Consider the following 7,500-nt stretch of genomic DNA (forward strand, 5'->3'; position numbering starts at 1 on the left):
GTGTGTGTGTGTGTGTGTGTGTGTGTGTGTGTGTGTGTGTGTGTGTGTGTGTGATCATAATATACCTTTATCTGTTCCCTTAATATTTACTTTTTTTTTTCGAGGCAGAAAGCCAAAATAAATAAAATCCTTGCAAATCTTAAGAGCGTGTGTGTGTGTGTGTGTGTGTGTGTGTGTGTGTGTGTGTGTGTGTGTGTGTGTGTGTGTGTGGTGGGGGCGTAGTCCAACTCGCTACTGTAATACGAGAAATCTTTCCAAACTTTCCTTTCAAGATCCATTTGGTGATAACTTTTCCAAAACACCACACCCTTGGGAAAACGCGCGCGCACGCACACACACACACACACACACACACACACACACACACACACACACACACACACACTCAACCGAACGCACACACAAACACAGGCCAAGAGAGATTATCACTATGCGGATACTGGTGTGTGTGTGTGTGTGTGTGTGTGTGTGTGTGTGTGTGTGTGTGTGTGTGTGTGTGTGTGTGTGTGTGTGTGTGTGAGAGAGAGAGAGAGAGAGAGAGAGAGAGAGAGAGAGAGAGAGAGAGAGAGAGAGAGAGAGAGAGAGAGAGAGAGAGAGAGAGTAAATTATTGAGTTATTAAACAAGTGAGTGTGTGAGTGACTTATTGAAAAGGGTAATTATGTGAGTGAGTGAGTGTGTGGGTGCGTGAGTGAGTGTGTAACCCCCAACACTTACGCAACAGAGTACCGCCTTGTCAGCTGCCCCGGAAAGCCCTGCCCGGCCCAGCACTCTTGTCACATCCTGCCCCGCATCACCCTTCCCCCAAACGATGCAACACAACACAAGGGCCAAGGAACGGACTCTCTTTAGTAGTAGTAGTAGTAGTAGTAGTAGTAGTAGTAGTAGTAGTAGTAGTAGTAGTAGTAGTAGTAGTAGTAGTGAAGGAAACAACTCGAAAAACTTGCAACATAAACCGCAACAAAATAAAAATAACAGCTCTAGTAGTAGTAGTAGTAGTAGTAGTAGTAGTAGTAGTAGTAGTAGTAGTAGTAGTAGTAGTAGTAGTAGTAGTAGTAGTAGTACAACTAACAAAACAGAAATAACAGCAATAAACACAAAAACAGTAAGAATAACAACAGGATGGATAAAAACACCACCACCACCACCACCACCACAAGCGGCACCTTTCACCACCACCACTACTATCGCGCCGCCACAGGTAATGAAACACCAGTAACCACCACGAGCTCTAGCAAGATAAGGCATTCCATCACAGACAGTGCCGATACCAAGCTCAGAATTCTTAACGTCTTGCTCTTGACCAGGATTCCTTTCCCGTGCCACTGAGGTGATAATTGTGGCTTTCTTGAGTGTTTCTTGCCATTCAGGATTTAGATCTTTTGTTAAACTTATACTGTATTCATCAAAGCCGATACGTAACTCAGAATTATCATAAAACGCCTTGCTTTCTACCAGATTACTTTGCAGTGACAGAGGTGATAACTGGGATTATATTGTGTGTCTCTTGCTTCTTCAATTTGTACTACATTTGTGAAAGCCGATACGTAACTCAAATTCTAAAAAAAAAAAAGGCTTATCTATCTGGATTAATTTTTCGTACAACTGACAACATTATTAGGGCTATCAATTTTTTTCCCCTTTGCTATTAAGGATACAGATTCCTTGTTAAACTTATAATATTCATGAAAACAAATACCTAGCTCAGAATCCTTAAGTCTTGTTCTCTATCTGGATTAGTTAATTTCCCGTACAACTGACATCGTTATTCACTCTTTTTTCTTTTCTTTTTTCACCCTTGCTATTGATGGTACAGATTCCTTGTCAAACTTATACATTTATGAAAGTAGATACATAGCTCAGAATTCTTATAAAACGCCTTGCTCTCTATTACTTTCCCGTACCACTGACATTATTATTAGGATTCTCAATTTTTTCCTTGCTATTGATGCTACAAATTCCTTATTAAACTTACACATGAAAACAGATACATCATTCAAACTTCTTATAAAACCCCTTGCTTTCTTTTATTTTCCCGTACCACTGACAGCATTCTTCGGATTCTCATTTTTTTTCCTTGTTGATGGGACAGATTCCTTGTTAAATTAATACACTCATGAAAACAGATACGTACCTCAGAATTCTTAAAATACGCCTTGCTTTCTCTTATTTTCCCGTATATTGACATGATTCTTCCGGTTCTCTTAAGTATTCCTTGCCACGATTGACATTTTTGTTTCTATACTACACTCGTGAGAAAATACTTAAAAACATATTTGAAAATCCAAACTCTTAAAAAAAACACATTGTTCTCTATCAGGATTACTGCTAAACCCCCAACAACCACCACTAAGCTCAGATAAGACGCCAAATATCTGATAAGGCTGTCTATTCACTTCAGGGCTTATCACCTGTGCGATACCTTGACAAAGAACCGGGGTGACTTCGCGTAGCGCATGTGGTCAATAGAGGAGGAGCAAGTAGTGGGTGTGTACGTCATTAGGGATAAATAGGTTAGGTTTGGGTAGTTAGGTTAGAATAGGGCAAGCCTGGTTTTGGGGTGCGTTTGGGTTTGTTTCTCTTTATTTTTATTTTATTTATTTATTTATTTTTATCTTTTTTGTGGGTTAGGTTAGGTTTGTTTGAAGTTGGGTTGTTTAGGAGTTAAGCTGGGGTGGGTTATTTACGTTAGGTAGAGCAGTTTGTGTTGGGTTGGGTTGGGTCGGAGATTGGGTTAGGTTAGGTTCATGGTTTCTCTCACCCGATAGAGTAAATGGATGAAAGCAAAATTAATCATCGCAAGCTAAAAAATGTGAAATCGTTGACGCAGTAACAAGTGGATGTAGTGAAGGAGTATTTGTATGAAAGAAAAGACACAATCAAAACTAAAATAAAGTAGTAATAACTTAAATCTTATCATTCTTCTCGTTAGCAGGTGTCTTTTGATAACCTCCAAACGTGCAGCTGTCCTGTTTACAAGCCGTAGTAGTCACGGGGCTAATGAATGAATGGAGGTAGGTGTGAGCAGCAGGTGAAGCGTCAAACTAAGAGGCAGACGACCTGGAGCCATGGCTGTGCTGTTGCCTTCCTTACTGACAGTGTGTGGTGCCTCCTGCCGCCACGCAAGTCTTGGCACCGTTCCCTGGCACGCCTCAAGCACTGACACACACACACACACACACACACACACACACACACACACACACACACACACACACACACACAGTAAACACAACCGAAAAAAGCTACATAATCTCAAGTGCCAAAATTTTTAGTGTATAATTGAGATGGCTGCTACTTTCCTTCTTTTCATTTTCCATGTCAGAGGTGCTGGCCAAGGGCAATAGAAGATAATAAAAGCCCAGTTTGTTCTTCCTTTGTGTTCTGGGTTAAAACTGAAGCCAATGCAGCCAATTTATTATAGTCTCTAACAAAACAACCTCGTACAGAACTACAGCGATTAAACCACTGTAGGCTGACTAATTGGTGACGTCACAGCACTATATACAAGGATAGTCTTCTGGCGCCCCTCATAATCACTAATACAAAATTCATACAAACACACACAATACAAACTATGAATTCAGTTACAAATATGCAGATGATCCAGATTCAATAGTTAGTGGACGCAACATGCAATACCTCAAATTAAATACTTCCGTGCAGGGGACGCATTTCTACCTTAGTTTTGGGTATGATTAGAGGATATTTTTTACATTAGGATGGGTTTATGAAGGTCTGATGATTAATGGCCCGAGTCTTCGCTGTTTTAATCCTCACATAATTTTCTGAAGGTGTATAAAATCACCAAATAGTAAGCAGAATGAATATGAAAACGAGTTATGGTACTGAAGGGGTTAAAAACATTGTCCTAACTCATTCATTCCCATTGTTTTGCGACCTTCACTTGTCTTATTTATTTTTTTCAAGGTCCCCATCAGTTTGAGCAGTATTTACCTATTTACTCTTATCCCTTCATCACCATGCCGTGTTTCCATATTCATTCTGGTTACTATTTGACGATTTTATACAGCTTCAGAAACTTATGTGGGGATTAAAATAGTAAAGATTCGGACCATTAATCTTTTGACCTCCATAGACACTTCTTAATACAAATAAAATCGTCTAATCATACCCAGAAATCATGGTGAAAAATGCCTCTCAGTACTGAAGGGGTTAAGCCATTTAATCTGACAGAGGGGGGCCGCCGTGGTACAGTGGAACCATGCGTGCTTTGGGGTCCGAGGGGTCTCCAAGCGCACGGGTTCGAATCCTGTCCACGGTCTGAGTGCAGGTTGGGCTTCCTCACTCAGGGCAACGGTTTCCTAGCGGATGGGCCTTGAGATAGGAGGTACCCTAAAAAGTATCCCCTTTACCCCATAAATTCCCGTGAAAAGCCCACATGGTATAAATATTAAAAAGAAAAAAAAAAAGGAAACATAACCGAACAATCCTTAAGACAGACAACACATTATGGAAAAACCCACAACACAAAAGAAAACGAGAACACTGTGTTTATGAGCACACTAACCCACTTCTGACCACCACAGTATACATGACTTATTCACGTCTCCACCACCACCACCACCACCACACCCTGATCAATACACATCCACCTCCTCCACATTCCTAACGAGCTGCAGTCGCTATCAACACCGTCATCACCAAGAGGGTTCATGCAAGGTTGACGGGTTGGTGAGGAGAGGGGGGGGGGATCGATGCTTCATAAAATTCCTGACCCAGTTGGAAGCCTCGACTGGTGGAGAGTTGCAGTGAATGGCACGGTCTGTCATCACGTACTGAACCTGACGCGGAAGTAGTAGTGGTGTTGTTGGTGGTGGTAGTAGTAGTAGTAGTAGTAGTAGTAGTAGTAGTAGTAGTAGTAGTAGTAGTAGTAGTAGAATAGTGAGAAGAGAAGAGAGAAAACAAAAAAAAATTGATGATGATGATGATGATGAGGAGGAGGAGGAGGAGGAGGAGGAGGAGGAGGAAACAGAAGAGGAGGAAAATAGGAAGGAGGCGGAAAATAGGAAAAAAAAGGAGAAAAATAGGAAGATAACAGCAGTAGAAGTAGAAGCGTTACAAAGACACTGCAGGATTAGAAATAATATTAACAGTAACAGCAGGGAGCACTGAAACCAATGATAACCAATGATAACAAACACTGCAGACCCGGGGCGAGGGAAGGAGGTCAGTTAAGAGGCTCAATACCTGGAATGCTTGAGGTCAGTGTTGAGTACGTGACTATTTGGCCCTGTTACTACCACCTACCACCACCACCACAACACAACAATGGTAACCAACACCACTTCTCCACAACACAACACAACACCACACAACACCACACACACACCTTTTTTTTTAGGTCAGTGTTGCCAGGGCGGTGTTGAGTACGTAACTGTTTGGCCTTGTTATTACCACCAACCACCACCATAACACAACAATGGTATCCAACACCACTTCCCCACAACACAACACCACACAACACCACACAACACCTATTTTTTTTTTTTTAAGTTTTGATGATATGAATACACCTTATTCACTACCTGTCTGATATCTTCCTATCACTAACACACCTGTCACCACCACCACCACCACCACCACACCTGTATCAAGCTACTGTCACCTCACCACCACACTTACACCTACACCATGACACCCACCACCACCACCACACCTGTATCAAGCCACACCTACACACTTCTACGACACTCAACACCCACAACAGTATTAGTTTATCTCTCTCTCTCTCTCTCTCTCTCTCTCTCTCTCTCTCTCTCTCTCTCTCTCAATTCACCAACTCAAGACATTTTTTCAACTACTCCTTACAAACTCAAGTGCCTCGTTGTGTGTGTGTGTGTGTGTGTGTGTGTGTGTGTGTGTGTGTGTGTGTGTGTGTGTGTGTGTGTGTGTGTGTCCATCATAACACCAATAACCAATACCACACAAACCAAGCCATACCAGAGCAAACTTACTAGACAACACCCCAGACGATGGTATGTGGTATTTGCAACTTCCCGAGGCCATGCACCATTTTTTCCCCACTTCAGGACAATTATAGACTGATCAGGACTCAAACACGTGGCATCCAACTCCTCAGACTGAATTTACTAGCGGACCAGCTTCGTGGGGGAGCAGAGGTGGTGAGTTAATAGGAAGGGAAGGGAAGAGAAGGGTAAGGAAGAAGGAAGGTCGGGGGAAGGGAAGGGAAGGAGAGGATTACAAGAGAAGGAAGGGCAGGGATGGGAAAGGAAAGGAAAGGGAAGGAAAGGAAAGGAAAGGAAAGGAAAGGAAAGGAAAGGAAAGGAAAGGAAAGGAAAGGAAAGGAAAGGAAGGAAGAGAAGAGAAGAGAAGAGAAGAGAAGAGAAGAGAAGAGAAGAGAAGAGAAGACAAGACAAGACAAGACAAGACAAGACAAGACAAGACAAGACAAGACAAGACAAGACAAGACAAGACAAGACAAGACAAGACAAGACAAGACAAGACAAGACAAGACAAGACAAGACAAGACACGAGACGCGAAGAGAGGAGGGGCAGAGAAGGGAAGGAACGAGATGAGAGATAGATAAGGGAAGAGAAGAAAAATCAGATGTCGATGATATATACGGAAAATAAATAAATGAGAAGAGACGAGACGAGGCAAGACAAGGCAATGCAAGGGCAAATCCCCCTCATCTGGGTGCCAAACCATCAGCTGGCACTGTCTGGCACTTGTTTACCTCACAGTATCAACAGCTCCGAGCCATGATCCTCTTACAACGGAGAGCAAAGGATTCAGAAAGTGTTAGGCAGCGGAACAGTAACGTGGACTCTTAAAAAAAAAAAATACTCTCACTCACACTCTCTCTCTCTCTCTCTCTCTCTCTCTCTCTCTCTCTCTCTTGGAATATAAAACGTCGGTCAAATTATCTACTAAATATCTTTTCCTTAGTAGTTTATCAGCAAAGCCACTACCACCGCCACTCCAACCACAACCACTACCACTACCACTACCACTACCACCACCACCACCACCACCACCACCACCACTACCTGAGAGCTCATTACGATTTACACACAAGGTTCTCCAGGGAATAGTTTGTTTTGATTAGGAATTAAGGGTGTGAGATGTAATTTGTTATCTCTACCTTCCTCCTCCTCCTCCTCCTCCTCCTCCTCCTCCTCCTCCTCCTCCTCCTCCTCCTCCTCCGTCACTAACATCACACGGGTTTTACAAGCAGTAATCACGTCAATAGTTTACAGAGATCTATCACCCAAACGTATACATGACTTACTTACCTACCTACTTACCTACCTACACACACACACACACACACACACACACATTAAATTTCGTATGCTACATATAAATACCATTCAAATACCAGACAGTAGTAGTAGTAGTAGTAGTAGTAGTAGTAGTAGTAGTAGTAGTAGTAGTAGTAGTAGTAGTAGTAGTAGTAGTAGTAAACACGAACGAAAAACTAAACAGTCAACAGGAAATTTTGGAATAGGAAATA

General features: G+C 42.2%; 1 protein-coding gene across 9 annotated transcripts in view; it reads right to left on the reverse strand.

Moving 5' to 3' along the window:
• The window catches only part of LOC123510776 (moesin/ezrin/radixin homolog 1-like), an 80,398-nt gene that overhangs the window by 47,539 nt on the left and 25,359 nt on the right, over nucleotides 1-7,500 (reverse strand). The gene's annotated exons all lie outside the window — the stretch shown is intronic.

Source organism: Portunus trituberculatus, chromosome 30, assembly GCF_017591435.1.
Source record: "Portunus trituberculatus isolate SZX2019 chromosome 30, ASM1759143v1, whole genome shotgun sequence".
NCBI lineage: Eukaryota > Metazoa > Arthropoda > Malacostraca > Decapoda > Portunidae > Portunus > Portunus trituberculatus.